We start from the raw sequence: 20,306 nt of genomic DNA on the forward strand, positions 1-20,306 counted from the left end.
TTTCTCATTATCATAGTTTTAGAACCACTTAACCAGGATAAATCCCAGGTCAACAAACTACTGGAACAGGCTGCTCCTCTACTGACCATCAGAGACAGGTCAGAAGACCTTCAAGACAATGCAAAGACATAAAGGAACTCTGCAAAATGCAAATCTGTGAGCTGTCAGGTAGATCCGTCTAAATCTAATTTTCCCCAAAGTACAGTCCTAGCTGACCAATTCCATGTCAACTGATTGTTGATATCAAAATTATTCCAGCAATAAAACTACTAGTACTACCCAACTGGTACATGTGAGAAGCCCAATAAGAGACTTTCCAACCTCATTTGCTTTACTATTTATCAACCTTGTTTAAAGAATGAATTAAGTGTGCTGACCAGCAGCACATAGTTAACATAAAAAGTGGAGTATTGTGTTGACACAGTCCTTTTTTTAGGCCAGCTCATTTTCCTACCAAAGAATTTCTCCTAAATATGGGTCATTTATCCTCCTTACTATCTATGGTAATTGAGTTCCACAACCCCCCCGCCATGGGTCAATGTGATTGCATTTAAATTAATTCAAGATGTTATTTACATCTCATTCATATTCAACAGCTTAATTTCTTTGCTTTCTCTGACTGGCTGATTACAATTGCAGCTGGCAGAATAAACGATATATCCCCAAGGCCACTTTCTCACCAGTTACCATACAACCATGACAACATAAGAATGTAAATGATTTCATCAGCCTTACTGTGCCTCCTTTAATTAAAAATCCTTTACCTAAAAAATAAAGTCACAATTATCCAGGACACATACTGTCACCTACTTTTCAATCTTGATAAAACTGAACCTCCCTGGAAGATTATTCATATTTTGACTTAAATTACAGCATTTGTACGGTTTTCTCATCCTCCAGCGGGATCCAAAATTCCTTGAGGGCAAGAATGGTGTTTTATATTCATATTTTTAAAGAACCACACGCTGAAAAGAAAAGGTATGGGGTTTTGGAGACAAATACAGATGGTCCCCAGCTTATGATGGTTCAGCTTTACCAATGGAGCAGAAGCATTCAGTAGAAACCAAATTTGAAAATTCGAATTTTGATCTTCTTCCAGACTAGTGATATGCCCTATAGTAGTCTGTCATGACGCTGGGCAGTGGCACTGAGTGCAGCCACCCATCAGCCACGTGATCATAAGGTTAAGCAACCTGTACGCTTACAGCCATTCTGCACCTGTACAACCATTCTGTTCTTTCACTGGCTTCCCTGGTGGCTGAGCGGTAGAGAATTCACCTGCAATGCAGGAGCCATAGGAGACACAGGTTCGATCCTGGATCCAGAAGATCCCCTGGAGGAGGGCATGGCAACCCATTCCAGTATTCTTGCCCAGAGAATCCCATGACAGTGGAGCCTGGTGGCTACAGTCCATGAGTTGCAAAGAGTTGGACACGACTGAAGCGACTTAGCACACATTCAATAAATTACATGATATTCAACACTTTATTTTAAAATAGGCTAGATGATATTGCCCAACTCTAGGCTAATGTACATGTTCTGAGCACACTGAAGACAGGCTAGGCTAAGCTAGGATCTTCAGCAGGTTAGATTTATTAAATGCATTTTGACTGATGATATTTTCAACTTACAATGATTTTATTGGGCCATGACCTCATGAGAAGTCAAGGAAGATCTGTATATCTGGGCTCTGTCACTTATTTACTTAGTGGCCCTAACCAAGTCACTCACACATTCTGATCCCCAGTTGTCACCTATAAAATGAGATAACATCTATACTTCAAAGAGTTGTGAGGATCAAATGAGATTCTGACAGTAGAGAACATAAGTTTTTGCTAAATTTCAGCTTACATGTTAAATGTTAGTAAAGTTTTCCCTTTGATTATATTTCTCTTCTAAATTGTAGACACTGAAGGAAGCTTATCTTCACCTCAAGAGTAATAGCTTGATTTTCAAAACAGAGACATGGCAACATACAAAGAAGTTCCAAGGACATCATACCCAAACAGAAAAAGGAGGAGGATTTGTTTTGCTTCTCTGCTCCATTGTTTGACCACCAGAGACAACAGTTTTTAACACAGTTAAACACATTCTTGGAGAAAAAGTAAAAAAAATAAAAATAAAAAAATACAGACAAGAGGCAGCAGGACCCCAGATGCAAGGACAAACCTATCTTGGATAACTTCAGCCACACACAGTGGTAATTTCAAGCCTCAACTTCCAGCATTAGGTGAAAGTTCTACAGATGATCAAAGTCCTCCTCCAAAACCTCTAGAAGGCACCATGGCATTGCTCCAAGTTCAACAGAAGCAGTTCTTTGCTTGCTTAGGTACCAGGTGCAGTGGTTGGCTTTCCCTGAGAGGCCATGTTTTACAGAAAACAAGGATCTTTAAAACCACAGCTTGGGACTTCCCTGGTGGTCCAGAGGTTAGAACTTTGCCTTCCAATGCTGTGGGGGTGGGAGGTGGTGGTACAGATTTGAACCCTAGTTGGGGAGCTAAGATCTGACAAACCTCGGAGCCAAAACACCAAAATATAAAACAGAAACAATACCATAACAAATTTTTAAAGACTTTAAAAATAGTCCACACCCCAAAAATCTTTTTAAAAAGCACGGCTCACGTCCACATGTAAAATGTGCTCACTGTGAGCCAGGGTAGGAAGCAGACACTCACATTCCCAGGGTCACACTCTCTCAGGGCCATTAAACTCACTTGAGTCTAGAACCACCCAAGGTTCAAATTATTTTCTCCCTATCTCCTCTCCCTATTTAATTTTGCCTAGAAAGTTAAATTCACATAAAGTACACACGAAGTAAGAGCGTGGTAGAGATGCCAGTTTGATCCCTGGGTCAGGAAGATCCCTTGGAAAAGGAAATGACAATCCAATCCAGTATTCTTGCTTGGGAAAATTCCATGGACAAAGGAGCCTGGTGGGTGACTGTCCAGGGGTCACAAAGAAATTGGACACGACTGAGCACACACACACACAAAGGAGCATGATACAATGGTGGTCACAAATTGGATGACATCATTCAATATACCACCTTACTTTAAAAATAGGAACTTTTTTAAAATTTCTTACCTACTGTAATCACCTTAATTTATCTGAACAGAAACTCCACATGCCCCTTCACAAGTTCTATATACCCCCTTATGTCATCCTACTGTCTGAGGGGGAAAAATGGACACAACCTAGAAAGCCAACAAACGAAATCAGCTGTATTATGATAAATGCACATGTGATACAAGAGAAGAAAATACTCAAAACACTTTAAGATAGGAAAATAATGGATTTTCTGACCAAAGTAACATAGTAATGAATTATTTTGTCAAAGCTTCCATGAGCATTTAGTATTGCTAACAGATGGAGGTTCTACTTAGATGATTCTCTAAGAAAACAGAGATCCTTAGTGGACCTCTTTTGTTCTCAGGCATAACTTGAAAGAATTAGGATAAATTCATTAAATATTCCTGAATAATACATTATGAAGAATTTTTAATTTAACTTGAAGAGGCAGCTGTGGATAGTAGATGTGAGGGCCCTTTGGGGCAGAAGAAGCAAGAATATGGGCCATGAGTCTGCAGAGAGAAAGGAGGGCAAGGAGGAAAGTTTTAACATCTTGTTACAACCTAAAGAGCCAAAGTATTTAGGGAAGCAACATTTATGATTACACCTGAATTTATTCTCATCAGTTCAGTCGCTCACTTGTGTCCAACCCTTTGCAACCCCAAGGATTGACTGCAGCATGCCAGTCTTCCCTGGCCATCAAGAGCTTGCTCAAACTCATGTCCATTGAGTCAGTAATACCATCCAACCATCTCATCCTCTATCATCCCCTTCTTCTCCTGCCTTCAATCTTTCCCAGCATCAGGGTCTTTTCTAATGAGTCAGTTCTTCACATCAGGTGGCCAAAGTATTGGAGTTTCAGCTTCAGCATCAGTCCTTCCAATGAATATTCAGGACTGATTTCCTTTAGGATGGACTGCTTGGATCTTCTTGCAGTCCAAGGGATTATCAAGAGTATTCTCCAACACCACAGTTCAAAAGCATCAGTTCTTCAGCACTCAAGCTTTCTTTATAGTTTAACTCTCAAACCATACATGACTACCGGAAAAACCATAGCTTTGACTAGATGGACCTTTGCTGGCAAGGTAATGCCTCTGCCTTTTAATAAGCTGTCTAAGCTGGTCATAACTTTTCTACCAAGGAGCAAGCTTCTTTTAATTTCATGGCTTTAGTCACCAACTGCAGTGATTCTGGAGCCCCCCCCCAAAAAAAGTCTGTCACTGTTTCCATTGTTTCCCCATCTATTTGCCATGAAGTTATGGGACCAGATGCCATGATCTTAGTTTTCTGAATATTGAGCTTTAAGCCAACTTTTTCACTCTCCTCTTTCATTTTCATCAAGAGGCTCTTTAGTTCTCCTTCGATTTCTACCATAAGCATGGTATCATCTGCATATCTGAGGTTATTGATATTTCTCCCAGCAATTTTTTTTTCTCCCAGCAATCTTGATTTCACCTTGTGCTTCATCCAGTCCAGCGTTCTAATGATGTACTCTGCATGTAAGTTAAATAAGCACAGTGACAATAAACAACCTTGATGTATTCCTTTTCCAATTTGGAACCAGTCCATTGTTCCATGTCTGTTTATAATTGTTGCTTCTTGACCTGCATACAGATTTCTCAGGAGGCAGGTAAGTTCAGTTCAGTTCAGTCGCTCAGTCATGTCCGACTCTTTGTAACCCCATGAATCGCAGCACGCCAGGCCTCCCTGTCCATCACCAACTCCTGGAGTTCACTCAAACTCATGTCCATCGAGTTGGTGATGCCATCCAGCCATCTCGTCCTCTGTCATCACCTTCTCCTCCTGCCCCCAATCCCTTCCAGCATCAGGGTCTTTTCCAATGAGTTAACTCTTTGCATGAGGTGGCCAAAGTATTGGAGTTTCAGCTTTAGCATCAGTCCTTCCAATGAACACCCAGGAACTGATCTCCTTTAGGATGCACTGGTTGGATCTCCTTGCAGTCCAAGGGACTCTCAAGAGTTTTCTCCAACACCACAGTTCAAAAGCATCAATTCTTCAGCGCTCAGCTTTCTTCACAGTCCAACTCTCACATCCATACATGACTACTGGAAAAACCATAGCCGGACCTTTGTTGGCAAAGTAATATCTCTGCTTTTGAATATGCTATCTAGGTTGGTCATAACTTTCCTTCCAAGGAGTAAGCGTCTTTTAATTTCATGGCTGCAATCACCATTTGCCGTGATTTTGAAGTCCAGAAATATTGTCTGCCACTGTTTCCACTGTTTCCCCATCTATATCCCATGAAGTGATGGGACCAGATCCCATGATCCTCGTTTTCTGAATGTTGAGCTTTAAGCCAACATTTTCGCTCTCCACTTTCACTTTCATCAAGAGGCTTTTTAGTTCCTCCTCGCTTTCTGCCATAAGGGTGGTGTCATCTGCATATCTGAGGTTATTGATATTTCTCCTGGCAATCTTTATTCCAGCTTGTGCTTCTTCCAGCCTAGCGTTTCTCATGATGTATTCTGCATATAAGTCAAATAAGCAGGGTAACAACATACAGCCTTGAGGTACTCCTTTTTCCTATTTAGAAACAGTCTGTTGTTGCATGTCCAGTTTTAACTGTTGCTTCCTGACCTGCATATAGGTTTCTCAAAAGGCAGATCAGGTGGTCTGGTATTCCCATCTCTTTCAGAATTTTCCAGTTTGTGGTGATCCACACAGTCAAAGGCTTTGGCATAGTCAATAGAGCAGAAATGTTTTTCTGGAACTCTCTTGCTTTTTCGATGATCCAGCAGATGTTAGCAATTTGATCTCTGGTTCCTCTGCCTTTTCTAAAACCAGCTGGACCATCTGGAAGTTCACGGTTCATGTATTGCTGAAGCCTGGCTTGGAGAATTTTGAGCATTACTTTACTAGCATGTGAGATGAGTGCAATTGTGTGGTAGTTGAGCATTCTTTGGCATTGCCTTTCTTTGGGATTGGAATGAAAGCTGACCTTTTCCAGTCCTGCGGCCACTGCTGAGTTTTCCAAATTTGCTGGCATATTGAGTACAGCACTTTCACAGCATCATCTTTCAGGATTTGAAATAGCTCAACTGGAATTCCATCACCTCCACTAGCTTTGTTTATAGTGATGTTTTCTAAGGCCCACTTGACTTCACATTCCAGGATATCTGGCTCTAGGTGAGTGATCACACCATCGTGATTATCTTGGTCATGAAGCTCTTTTTTGTACAGTTCTCCTGTATATTCTTGCCACCTCTTCTTAATATCTTCTGCTTCTGTGAGGTCCATACCATTTCTGTCCTTTATCAAGCCCATCTTTGCATGAAATGTCCCCTTGGTATCTTTAATTTTCTTGAAGAGATCTCTAGTCTTTCCCATTCTGTTGTTTTCCTCTATTTCTTTTCATTGATCACAGAGGAAGGCTTTCTTATCTCTCCTTGCTATTCTTTGGAACTCTGCATTCAGATGCTTATATCTTTTCTTTTCTCCTTTGCCTTTAGCTTCTCTTCTTTTCTCAGCTATTTGGAAGGCCTTCTCAGCAACCATTTTGGCTTTTCGCATTTCTTTTTCTTGGGATGGTCTTGATCACTGCCTCCTATACAATGTTACGAACCTCCATCCATAGTTCTTCAGGCACTCTGTCTATCAGATCAAATCCCTTGAATCTACTTCTCACTTCCACTGTAATCGTAAATGATTTGATTTAGGTTATACCTGAATGGCCTAGTGCTTTTCCCTACTTCCTTCAATTTAAGTCTGAATTTGGCAATAAGGAGTTCACGATCTGAGCCACAATCAGCTCCTGGTCTTGTGTTTGCTGACTGTATAGAGCTTCTCCATCTTTGGCTGCAAAGAATATAATCAGTCTGATTTTGGTGTTGACCATCTGGTGATGTCCGTGTGTACAGTCTTCTCTTGTGTTGTTGGAAGAAGTGTTTGTCATGACCAGTGCGTTCTCTTGGCAAAACTCTGTTAGCCTTTGTCCTGCTTCATTTTGTTGTCCAAGGCCAAATTTGCCTGTTACTCCAGGTATCTCTTGACTTCCTACTTTTGCATTCCAGTCCCTTATGATGAAAAGGACATCTTTTTTGGGGTGTTAGTTCTATGAAGGTCTTGCAGGCCTTCATAGAACTAATCAACTTCAGCTTCTTCAGCATTTCTGGTTGGGGCATAGACTTGGATTACTATGATATTGAGTGGTTTGCCTTGTAAACAAAGCGATCATTCTGTCATTTTGAGACTGTATCCAAGTACTGCATTTCTGAGTCTTTTGTTGACTACGAGGGCTACTCTGTTTTTTCTAAGGGATTCTTGCCCACAGTAGTAGATATAATGGTCATCTGAATTAAATTCACCCATCCCAGTCCATCTTAGTTCACTGATTCCTAAAACATCAATGTTTGCTCTTGCCATCTGCTGCTTGACCACTTCTAATTTACTACTTGATTCATGGACCTAACATTTCAGTTAAGAATATTGCTCTTTACAGCATCAGACTTTACTTCCATCACCAGTCACATCCACAACTGGGCATTCTTTTCACTTTGGCTCCATCTCTTCGTTCTTTCTGGAATTACTTCTCCAGTCTTCTCCAGTAACATATTGGGCACCTATCAACCTGGGGAGTTTATCTTTCAGTGTCAAATCTTTTTGCCTTTTCATACTGTTCATGGGATCTCAAGGCAAGAATACTGAAGTGGTTCGCCATTCCCTTCTCCAATGGACCACATTCATTATTCTCATAATGTTCCAATTTTAATTTTCAATTTCCCCAAACTTTCTGAAAAAGTTTCTTGCATGACATAGACTTGTTCAGAAACTTTTTTTAGAACCAATTTTAACATCAATTGTTCTATAGACTTTTATATGGTCATTCATATGTAAATCAGTTAAAAGAGAAAGAATGTAAATAGTTTCAACATAAACAGTATCAATAAAGTTTTGAAGCTGAAATTCACGTAAAATGTGATGAATAATCCAGTTTGTTTGTTTGTCTGTTTTTAGTATTTAATGTGGTGGACTCATCTTGCATATGCTACTTGAATATTGATCCTTTTGGGCCGTCTCAACTGACAGAGCAAGGAAATATGTGTGTCCTAACCCAACTGTGAGCTTCCCTGTGGCTGTCAATAAAGAATCCGCCTGGAATGCAGAAGACCTGGGTTTGATCCCTGGGTCAGGAAGATCGCCTGGAGTAGGAAATGGCAACTCACTCCAGTACTCTTGCCTGACGAATTCCTTGGACAGAGGAACCTAGGAACATGGGTTGCAAAAAGTTGGACATGACTGAAAGACTAACACTAAACCTAGGTATACACCCATACCTGCAAATATTTCCATAGGCAAACATGTGTCTTCATTTTAACTAATCATGAGTACACACTGATGTCGACATCTCTCATTCATTACCACATGGATCATTCTGGCCTCCTCCCCTCGTTTATAAACCCCCACTTCAATTGTGAAAAACCTGACACCTACTCTCCATAATCCACTGACTTGCTTATTTCCAGTATATATTTATAGTAGTGTCAGAAAAGTTAACCTATACCCCTAGGGGAAATAACTTTATAACCAAGAAGAGAGAGCTTATGTACAGTTTCTTTTGCCTTTATTCTTACAGACTACTCATTTCCAAAGTGACTGAGGTCTGTATCCCACTCCCATCCTCTATAGTAAGGACATTCCCAACATTTTTAATAAAATTAGACTGTTTTGCTACATTCTATTTTCCATCACAGGATTCTCCAACATCCTAATTTTTAAATTTGTATCCATTGAAAGCTTACTCTGGATGCCATAAATTTCTACGGGCTTTGACAAATATAGTGTTACGTATCCACCATTATAGTGTCATAAAGAATATGTTCAACATCAAAAAGCAAAAACAAAAAACCACAAGACAGGAATGTGTAGAAAGCACAGAGCAAGTCAAGTGAAAGAGCCCCTCGTTGCCAAAGCTAAAACACTCTGAACAATGTAGTACAAGGTCACTACCCCAGATTTAAAATAAGTATCCATGAACTCATATTGACATAAATGCTTGAATAAATAAGCAAAAGGATTCACATCTCCCATGGAGAATAGTATAGGTGGGTACTCCGCCCACAGGGAAGCATACAATCCTGTACATCGTGACTTCCTTCCGAAGAGCACACCATGGGAAGAGGAGCAGGGAAGAGTGGCTTTACAGTGGAGAAACCTGGCAAATACTAGCTCCAGCCAGTAATCAAGGTCACCGTCAGCAGTGAGAGGTCTGACTGTTGACATTCTATACCACTGATACAGTGTGATGGAAATGGCACTTTACCTTGCTGGTTTTCCTCCCCAAACCCATGACCCCAGTTAAATGATAGGGATTACCAACTGAGGGACATTTTATAAAATATCTGACCAGTATACCTCAAAACTGTCCAGATCATCAAAAACAAGTCTGAGAAACTCTCACAGCCAAAGGGAACCTAAGGAAACGCAACAACTAAGTGTAATATGATATCCTGGGGCAGCAAAATGGAAGCTAAGATAAAAACTAAGAAGATCTAAATAAAGGATGGACTTTAGTCAGTAATTATGTATCAAAGTTGGCTCATTAATTCTAAAAAAATGTACCATGATAATAATATATGATATTAAATAATAAGGGAGAGTAGGGGGATTTCATTGGGAAAGACCTTGACCTTGATGCTGGGAAAGACTGAAGGCAAAAGGAGAAGAGGGTAGCAGAGGGATGTGATGGTTAGACAGCACCACTGACTCAATGGACGTGAACCTGAGCAAACTCTAGGAAATAGTGGAGGACAGGGCAGCCTGGGGTGCTGCAGTACATGGGGTCGCAAAGAGCCCAAGACGACTTAATGACTGAACAACAATAAGGTGGATTTGGAGGGCTGGGGATATGGGAACTCTCTGAACTACCTTTGCAACTTTACCATGAATTTGAAACTGTTCTACAGAATAAAATGTAAAAATGTTTTAAACAATGGGGGCAAAAAGTACAGAATCTATGTTCATGAAATATTTGTGGAAGGTATGCTAAAAGAAAGTCTACATTGCTTATTCAGATACATAGAATAAAACTCTATTTCCCTTTACTTAAGTTCTTACATGACGTTACCATGTAACTCTAAGGAAACGAATTAGACATTAAAAGATTATCTGTGGAAAATAATTTTAACTTCTCAGAAACAGTGTGGTTTGGGGGGTTAATATGCTCCCCAGAGTCAACCCCAATGAGAAGCCCTTACTGGGCACTGGTGGGGCAGGTAAGGCTACTCACTGAGATCAGCAGAAACCTAACGGCAGACAAATCTCAAGAACCTGGATGAAGGCCAGCTTGCTTACTCAAAATTTGCTTTGAAATTCTAGACACCTTTAGTTTCATTCTTGATTCTGTTTTTCTGCTTGTTATTTTAAATGTTATGAAGGAACCACAGACTCTTTTCCACTGGATCTCCTATCTGACAGCTGACTGCATCCCTTCTTCCCTCTACACATTCTTCAGCAGAATCTCGTATGGTGAAGAATAAGTTCTGTTGGATTTCTTACTCATGCTGAAGAGACCATGTTTCATAAAAATGTCTTCCAAATTAGGCACCCTGAAAGCTACAGCAAATTGTCCCAAAAATTTGTTAGAGCGTGTACTACTGGCAATGAAAGTTAGTGAGTGAGTGAAGTCGCTCAGTCATGTCCAACTCTTTGCAACCCCATGGACTGTAGCCTGCAAGGCTCCTCTGTCCATGGAATTTTCCAGGCAAGAGTACTGGAGTGGGTTGCCATTTCCTTCTCCAGGGGATCTTCCTGACCCAAGGATCGAACCCGGGTCTCCCGCATTGCAGGCAGACGCTTTACCGTCTGAGTCACCAGGGAAGTCTGGAATCTTAATTGCCCTTAAGTCCCTTCCAAGGCATTAACCACTGGGTATTCAGCAAGCCTGGGGGATTCCCTTCTGGCAATAGTGGTAAAGAACTCGTCTGCTGATGCGGGAGATGTAGGTTCAATCCCTGGGCAGGAAGATCCCCTGGAGGAGGGCATGGCAACCCATGCCAGTATTCTTGCCTGGAGAATCCGATGGACAGAGGAGCCTGGAGGGCTACAGACTATAGGGTCGCACAGAGTTGGACATGACTGAAGCGACTCAGCATATACACACACACTCAGCAAACCTAAACTCACACAGACACACTGACACTGCCATCAAGCCCCAGACTCAAGGATTCCTCTGTATGGACAATTCTTTCATAAAGTGTCTGTACACACAGGTATTCTAAAGTGTTTCAACCAAAGAAAAGGAGACAAAATCCCTAAGCAGAAATTTAACTTTCCATCCAAAGCATTTACAAATACCATTTCCAGAATATATTTCATATCTTTCATTTGTTCCATGTTTTATAAGGTAGTTACAGTTCCCTTAAGATTTTATGCTTATTTGAAATTAATAATTGTTTGATTTAATCAAAATAGCATCTTTAGGGATAGAAGCTATGGAATTATTCACTAAGCTGGTTTACTTAGAGTTGAGGATCCTATTCTGGAGAATGAAAAAGTTTAGGTTTCAGAGAAAGAACTGCCATTTTTTCCTCTCCTTGATTACATTTCAGAAATTAAGTTAGTTTGTGACATGAAAGAAAAAGGCCATTTAGAATACACTACAACTAGGTCTCCCTAGTGGCTCAGTGGTGAAGAATCCACCTGCCTGTGCCTACCAACGCAGGAGATGTGGGCTCGATTCCTGAGTTGGGAAGATCCCCTGGAGAAGGAAATAACAACCCAATGCAGTATTTTTGCCTGGAAAATCCCATGGACAGAGGAGCCTGGCAGGCTTCAGTCCATGGGGTCGCAAAGAGTCAGACACAACAACTAAACAGCAACAAGAGCCAGGCTGGTACCACCATCAGACATCAGGACTCCTGGCAATGCCCTCACGACATCAGCGTCAACAGCCACCCACTCCCTTCATTCCAGTCTGTACACCTCTAAGTCCAATCAAGAACATGACAGCAAATACAGTCACTTGATTTCTTCTTAATGTTTAAAAAGAATCTTTAAAGGCTTAACCATCTCATTTCGGTTCAACTAGTTAGGTAACTTTTTCAATGTATTTTTTATTTTTTACCTTTCCTTTAGATCTATGATATTGATGGTGATAATCATTCAAAGCCTGAAAACCTAATAGAAATGGGCTCCCATTGATTGTTTTTGTAAACAATTGAAATCAAAGTAGAACCACACTTCTCCAATTTCAAAAATACTGAAAATCCAGTAAGTCAGGAGTGATTTCAGCAGAGCAGGGCTCCCTTAAGGAGCTTTGTCATGGTTCTCAATCTCAGCTGTATCCAAGAATCAGCTAGGGGAGCTCTCAGAACTCGTGAAACACAGACTGCACTTCAGGCCAATTAAGTCAGACCTCACTGCGGGCGGGACCAGGGCTCCAGGATTGTTTGTTAAAGCCCCAAGGTAATTCCAGTGGGCAGAGAGAGTTCAGATAAGACAGTGCTGATTAACCAGCAATGCCTAATCTTAACTCACTTTCATTTTGCTTTATAAACACATAGTTATGAGCAAAAAATAGGTAGAACATTAGATCTGTCGTTGGACCAGACAGCTTCCTAGACTCTGAACTTATTAAAAAAAAAAAAAAAGCAACTATGCAACTATGTTAAATTATAAGACCATTTTTACACCTACAGTAAGGCTTTAATTCCTTCACACTTCCTACTCTGTACTATTAATTAACCTGATAATCCCAAAGTTCTCTTTTAACTTATGGGATAAAAGTCTGTCAGTAAGTATTCCCATTGTCTAATTTAAAGAAAAGTGCTTTATTTGCATTCCACGAGGAGACTTTTATTCAAACAATGAAACCACAAGTAGAGAAGGCAGAACACTCGTGATAAGAGAGCCAACCTCAGCTTACAGCACTCAGCACAATTCCAACAAGTCGGCAATTTCTTCTACCGAAACCAATTTTTAAAACCTCAACAACTGCAAGAAGAAATTTTCATTGAAGTGAACAAAAGGAATAAAATTCGAATCCAAATTTTTACAAATAACTTTGCATTCCAGTGGTCATCTCGGGATATTTCTCCAGTCCCAGCTCCTTTATTTCAAAACCAAAACACTGGTAAGCTTTGGTTTGTGGTTGAAAGATGATGCTCCCCCCCCATGCAAAAAGAAATGAAAAGAATTAAATGAAGAAAACAAGGAATCTACCCAAAATTCTTATAGCCTGGGGTATAGAAACCTGCCAGAAATTAGGCTTAAAACTATTTTTCAGAAGGCTAACAGCTTTGCTAGAGTTACCCCCTCTCCCTTTTTTCCTTTTTTTTTCTTCCACATTTCATGCAACAGTTTTAAGATCTCAACATAGGTACATGTGTTACTAAATAATAGCAGCTAAAAGACAGTGACAGATTTTATTTTCTCGGGCTCCAAAATCACTGTGAATGGTGACTGCAACCATGAAATTAAAAAGATGCTGCTCCCCGGAAGAAAAGCTATGATTAACCTAGACAGTGTATTAAAAAGCAGAGACATCATTTTGCCGACAAAGCAAAGCTATGGTTTTCCAGCAGTCATGGATGTGAGAGTTGAACCATGAAGAAGGCTGAGCACTAAGAACTCATGGTTTCAAACTGTGGTGCTGGAAAATGCTCTCAAGAGTCCCTTGGACAGCAAGGATATCAAACCAGTCTATCCTAAAGGACTGAATATTCACTGGAAGGACGGATGCTGAAGTCCACTGACTCAACTGACGTGAGTTTGAGCAAACTTGGGGAGACAGTGAAGGACAGGGAAACCTGGCGTGCTGCAGTCCTTGAGGTCGCAAAGAGTTGGACACGACTGAGCAACTGAACAACAAGAGGGGGCCAGCTTCCAGTGACGTGAGTCCTAGATCTTAAGATTCCACATTTTAGATCTTGTTTCTGAAGATAAAAGTTTTGAGATGCCAAACAATTTTAAATTGCTCTTTAAATTGCTCTTTTATAGCTTCAGTTCAGTTCAGTTGCTCAGTCGTGTCCAACTCTTTGCGACCCCATGGACTATAGCACACCAGGCCTCCCTGTCCATCACCAACTCCCGGAGTTCACTCAAACTCATGTCCATCAAGTTGGTGATGCCATCCAGCCATCTCATCCTCAGTCGTCCCCTTCTCCTCTGCTCCCAATCCCTCCCAGCATCAGGGTCTTTTCCAATGAGTCAACTCTTCGCATGAGGTGGCCAAAGTATTTATCGCCTAGTAGCCTCAATTCCAGAGAAGGCAGTGGCACCCCACTCCAGTACTCTTGCCTGGAAAATCCCATGGACGGAGCAGCCTGGTAGGCTGCAGTCCGTGGGGTCGCGAAGAGTCGGACATGACTGAGCGACTTCACTTTCACTTTTCACTTTCATGCATTGGAGAAGGAAATGGCAACCCACTCCAGTGTTCTTGCCTGGAGAATCCCAGGGACGGGGGAGCCTGGTGGGCTGCCGTCTATGGGGTCGCACAAAGTCGGACACGACTGAAGCAACTTAGCAGCAGCAGCCTCAATTCCATTTACAAACTTTCACTTAGTATAAGAAAAGACTAACCTAATTAGTCCTACTAATTAGTGATTTGCCAGACTAGTACTACTGACTGCACTGTCTCCACCCAGCTCACCACCTAAATCCATGGGCCTGGACTCTCCCAGATATATCCACAAATGGAGGTCTCAGATAATGAGTCTGCACAACTCCTGACATTTCATTCTAGAGGGACTATTCTTTGCATCTTCCAGTCATTTTCTTCCAGTTACTCTTTGGCGATGTTTCCCTAAGCTCTTTGTGCAGGGGCTCCGTCCTCCTCTGTCTAGTCTGCTTTGGCTGGGTTGTACACCCCGAAACACCTCATTTCCTAGTGTTTGTTTCTGCTTGTGCCTCCTCGTCCCAGTTCATCTGGATGAGATTTTGGGGGCATCAAGTTAGGCTTCCTTCCACATTCAGCTCTGGTTCATCTTCTGCCCAGTGCCCACCTTGCCAGTCCCAACACCCCCTGAGAGGTTTTCTCGTTACACATAAGGTTCCCTAGTGGCTCAGACAGTAAAGAATCTGCTTGCAATGCAGGAGACCTGGGTTCAGTCCCTGGGTCGGGAAGATCCCCTGGAGAAGGAAATGACAACCCACTCCAGTATTCTTGCCTGGAAAATTCCATGGACAGAGGAGCCTGGTAGGCTACAGTCCATGGGTCTGCAAAAGAGTCAGACACAACTGAGCAACTAACACTTTCACTTCACTTTCAACAAACAGCAATGAAGTGACCCAGGGTATTAACAAATAACTGGGATTCGAGCCTCCAGCATGTACTGACAATTGGGCCACTTTGTAAAAGCAACAATTATATTATAAAAGGGAGGGTCTGAGTTTGTTTGTTTGTTTTCTTAGCCAATAAACATTTATGATGGCTCAGACAGTAAAGAATCTGCTTTCAGTGCAAAAGACCCAGCTACAGTCCCTAGGTTGGGAAGATCCCCTGGAGAAGCGAATGGCTGCCCACTCCAGTATTCCTGCCTGGAGAATTCCAAGGACAGAGGAACCTAGCGGGTACAGTCCATGGGTTTGCAAAAGAGTCAGACACGACTGAGCAACTAACACTTTCAAACACTTACAGGAAGAATCTATGACATCTTCTCTTTCTTTTCACGAAAGTAATCCAATTTTTAGTAGAAAAAATGTACAGCATTATTTTCAGCTCCCTTCTAACATGGAGCTTTACGTATGGCATATAATCTAACGTGAATAAACTGGACACAATTCTATTGTTTATATGATCACAACTATGTTAAAAAAACAGATGCCAAGGGAAAATACCAGTAGTACACACACCAAAATCTAACAGTAGCTGATTTGGGGGTGGCAGGACTATAGGAATGATTTCTTGTTTTCTATTCTTTCTAAAACTTCAAAGTTTTCTACTGTGAGCAGTTCTTACTTATGTATTACAAAAGACAAAATCATTTCTTCGGAAAGGCTCATTTAGCACAAAGTGTGTTATTAGCCACTCAGTCGTGTCCACTTCTTTGTAACCCCATGGACTGTAGCCCGTCAGGCTCCATGGAATTCTCCAGCCAAGGATACTGGAGTGGGTAGCCATTCTCTTCTCTAGGGGATCTTTCTGACCCAGGGATCAAACCACCTAGATCTCCCATATTGCTGACAGATTCTTTACCGTCTGAGCCATCAGGAAAGCCCCATTTAGCACAATATCATGCTTAAAATCCCAACCATGTGCATCAGGCTCACTCTCCACTTGCCAAACAGCAGATAAGGAGCTGCTTCGCACCCAGAGCTTCAGGTACCAGGACTTCCCAGGCAGGAAGATGACACCGGTCAATTCCATCACCACGTCCCCTAGTAACCCTGCCTCCCTAAGACCTGCCCCTGTGGGGAAAGTTAAGCATGCTCACAGAGTTCTTGTCTTAACATGTCAGTCTTACCAAGGATTCATTTTTTCCATCCAAATGTTTACATAACCTACAGCTTTAGTAAACTTCAACAAATTATCTTTAGTCCAATGCAAACAGATTGAAGGCAGGAGGAGAAGGGCACAACAGAGGACGAGATGGTTGGATGGCATCACCAACTCGATGGACATGAGTTTCAGCAAGCTCCGGAAGTTGCTGATGGACAGGGAAGCCCGGCGTGCTACAGTCCATGGGGTCGCAAATGGTCAGACGCAACTGAGTGACTGAACTGAACTGAATGCAAACAATAGCTGATAAATGACTGCAGGAAAATCAGTTTCAAAGCTGGGCTGTCATATACAAGCTCACTCACACTGGAATATCACTTGCTGAGAGGAGAGCGTCACCTCCCGGGGCTTCCATAATTCACCTGAGGCATTGGCGTCTTGCTTCACAGTACTCAGTCATGAACTTAACTTTTAACCGGAAATCTTAGTTTCTTACCAGGCACATGTTTTTATTTTTTCAGATTCAACCTTTCAAAAGTAAAGTTTGCTTTTAAACTACAACAACTAACCACGTCGTTTCCAGCTTTGCCGATCCAGAGCTGGTCTAATGCATTTTTGTTGGTAGCTGGGTTTCCAACAAGCAGCAGACGCTCACCCTCCCCGCTGCACTTCCCAAGGAGGGCCACGCTTCCTGCTCAGCATTCACATCCCTTCTCCTTGCACAACGCTCACAGCTGCCCACTGTTAAGCTTCGATTTCTCAATCACATTTAGCCCTGTATCCTCTAGCCAAACAGACCCCTTCTTCCTTTTTAATTTCCATATGGACCCATTTTTATCTATCTCCTCTCTTTCTTTTGCTCCAAATGCTTTGCCCCCTCCTGCATCCCACCTGCCCAGCGTGTGAGGGCGCCCTATGCCAAGGAGTCCCACTCTTCACGATGGCAGCACAACAATCAGACCCCGGCCCTCAACTCACACTCTCCCCTCTGAGCAAAAGGTCAAGCCTGCACAATATCCACAGAGAGTGGGGCCCTCGCTTCTGGACTCACCATAAACGTGATGTCAGTATCATGACTCACTGCTGACGCAGCTCAGGGGCACTGGCTTGGATGGGGTTACCACCTACTGCCCACCGGAGACATTATTCCTCCCATGAGTAGTCATCTTCAGCGTATAAACTAATGTCGAGGTGGCCAACAACAATACAAAGGAAACTTACTCTGGATCGTCCCCGTCCAGTGCAAGAGTTACAGTTCCGAGGCAGCTCCTCAGTCACACTGCTTGCACATCCCATGCTATACTGACATACGTGGCCACTGGCTGGATCTGAACAGTGCAAACACAGAACCAGTCCATCGTCACAGAAATTTCCACTGGAACAGCCCTGACATCATTGACGAGATCACACTAAACTCTCGTCACACTGCTTTGAATAATACCAGGCAGCAAAGAAATGCACCTCAACCCCACAGCAATCAGTCCTGCCTCAGAGTCTAAGCACAATATCAGCTTTACATACGAAGTAAAACAGTTTGCAAGCGGCCCCGGGGACAAAGCCGTTTCTGGTTCCAGACACCAGCTTACCACCTGACTCTTACTGCTCGCTGCCTTCTTCTGTCTCAAAGGTCCTTTCACCTTTTAAATTTTTTTATGTTATATTGAAGTATAGATGATTAACACTGTGGTGATAGTTTCTGGTGGATAGCAGAGTGGCTCAGCCAAACATACACACATATCCATCCCTCCCCAAACTCCCCTCCCGTCCAGGCTGCCACATAACTTTGAGCAGAGTTCTCTTGTGCTATACACTAGGTCCTTGTTCGTTACCCATTTTAAATAGACTGGTGTGTTCATGTTGACCTCCAACTCCCTAACCACCCCTTCCTCCCAACCTTTCCCCCCTCCCCGCCCCCGCAGAAACCATAAGTTCATTCTCTAAGTCTGTGAGTCTGTTCAGAAGGTTCTTTTAAAATGTATCACGTTCTTCGCATAAGGTAAGTTTTTTAACCCACCAAGTTTTGATGAACAACAAAGCAAGAGACAATCTGCACAAGGGACAACCATTCACAGACCTCCTCGTAAACGGCCGAGATGAAAGGCATACAGGCTCATCTCTCTCAAACTCTTCATCACCTCCTCAGACACAGTGATGTTACTGACAAAAACTTCTATTAGGCCAGGTTACTAGTTTCCGTAACATGCACCTTCTTCCCCAGTAAGGATACCAGTGTGAGAAGAGAGTGCATGTTTAGAGCCTAAAATTAAAATAATCCTGCTACTCAGTCCTTTTGCCAGCCAACATTCCTCCCCCACCGGCAATCTGTCTTGGTAAACATTCTTCAAAGCGAACATTCCTGGAAGCATGATGCAATCTGGAGAGGAGACATCCTGCACGCATGAGCAGCGGCCAGACCCTGGGCTTCAGCGGCCCACGACAGTCATCTACGTGGACATGCCTGCTTTCCCTTCGTCCTCTCCCTCTCTTCTGGAAGTAAAGTACTCCTCTTGTCCTCTTACCTTACGTAGCTTCCCAGGTGGCACTAGGGGTAAAGAACCCACGTGCCAGTGCAATAGACACAAGAGACACGGGTTCAATCCCTGGGCTGGGAAGATCCCCTGGAGGAGGGCATGGCAACTCACTCCAGGATTCTTGCCGAGAGAAACCCCATGAACAGAGGAGCCAGGCGGGCTACCATCCACAGGGTGACAGAGAGTCAGACACGACGGAAACAGCTTAGCACACACACACCTTACACAGCGGAAATAGTAAAGAGCACACAGCGCCAGGGATGGTCTAGTTTCTATCCAAATTTCAGTGGCATCTCACGCAGGGAGATCCAGAAACCACCTCTGCCTGCGGCACAGCCAAGTGGCACACGGGGTGCTTCCCCCTTGCCCTGCTTTATTCCCCTGATTTCCTAATTGCTCTGCTCTGTGCCTGCCAGGCGAGAAAACACTGCCCAGGGAGCCCCCTGCACCCTCCACTCGGCAGGCCCACCCACCTTGGTTCTCACCTAGGGAGGTGTCCTGATCACCACCCCCCTGCAGCTCCTAAGGCTGCTCTGCCCCAGCACTCTCCAGGAGTCCGAGCAGCTTCAGCTTCACTGAGCCTAAAGAAAATGACTGAGAAATTGATTCTCTGCTTCCCACGTCTCAGGCGCCCAAACGAGGAGGCATCAGCTGATGGCCCCGTCTGTGTATATCCTCAAAACCCAACAGCTTCATCAGGCTCTGACTCAAAGGTAAGAATGGAGCCCTGATGAGCCCTGAACAATCAGCGAAGGCTCAAGGAAGAGGTGTGGGGTGATACCCCTCGCAGAGTGCCGAGTTATGATGCCTCTGAGTGGATGGGAATTCCCAGGGCCACAGGAAGAAATACCTTCCTCTTGCCAAGAGAGTGTCTGCTTCCTTTAAAACGACACCCACATCAGATCCATGCCCCAGGGTGAGCATCTGGTCTTTTCCTGAGGCCAAGGGGAAAGATCCCACAGACTCAGTTCCAAGGGGTCCTCACCAGATATTAAAGTGGGACAGAGGTAAACCTGGGGATCCTGAGGCCCGGCGGATGAAGCTATGCATCTCGAGTCCCCCATTTACTCTCCACAGTTGCCCCCGTCAAATCACCTACACACAGAAGCTAGTAGTGCCTGCCTCATAGGGGTAACAGGGTAGCATACAACCAGCTCTAAGCCAGCACGTGCTCAGAGTAAAACCGTCCAGGAAAAGCCTGGATTCCTTCCTTTGTTTTGATTGGTTTTTTAGATTGTAAATAGAGACTCAAATGCATTTTAAGAAACAGACACGGCTCCCAGGAAGGAATACTTTATTTCTAAATAGAT

General features: G+C 43.0%; 1 protein-coding gene across 5 annotated transcripts in view; it reads right to left on the reverse strand.

The window, feature by feature from the left end:
• The window catches only part of ARHGEF28 (Rho guanine nucleotide exchange factor 28), a 350,771-nt gene that overhangs the window by 136,243 nt on the left and 194,222 nt on the right, over positions 1-20,306 (reverse strand). Inside the window, exon 1 of one of the 5 annotated variants that reach the window (XM_060400319.1) lies at positions 17,687-18,953. The exons of the other annotated variants lie outside the window; for them this stretch is intronic. The gene's annotated coding sequence lies outside the window, so the exon portion shown is untranslated. Of the gene's footprint in view, positions 1-17,686; positions 18,954-20,306 lie in introns of those variants that run through there. 5 annotated transcript variants of the gene reach the window in all.

This window comes from Ovis aries, chromosome 16 (genome assembly GCF_016772045.2).
Source record: "Ovis aries strain OAR_USU_Benz2616 breed Rambouillet chromosome 16, ARS-UI_Ramb_v3.0, whole genome shotgun sequence".
NCBI lineage: Eukaryota > Metazoa > Chordata > Mammalia > Artiodactyla > Bovidae > Ovis > Ovis aries.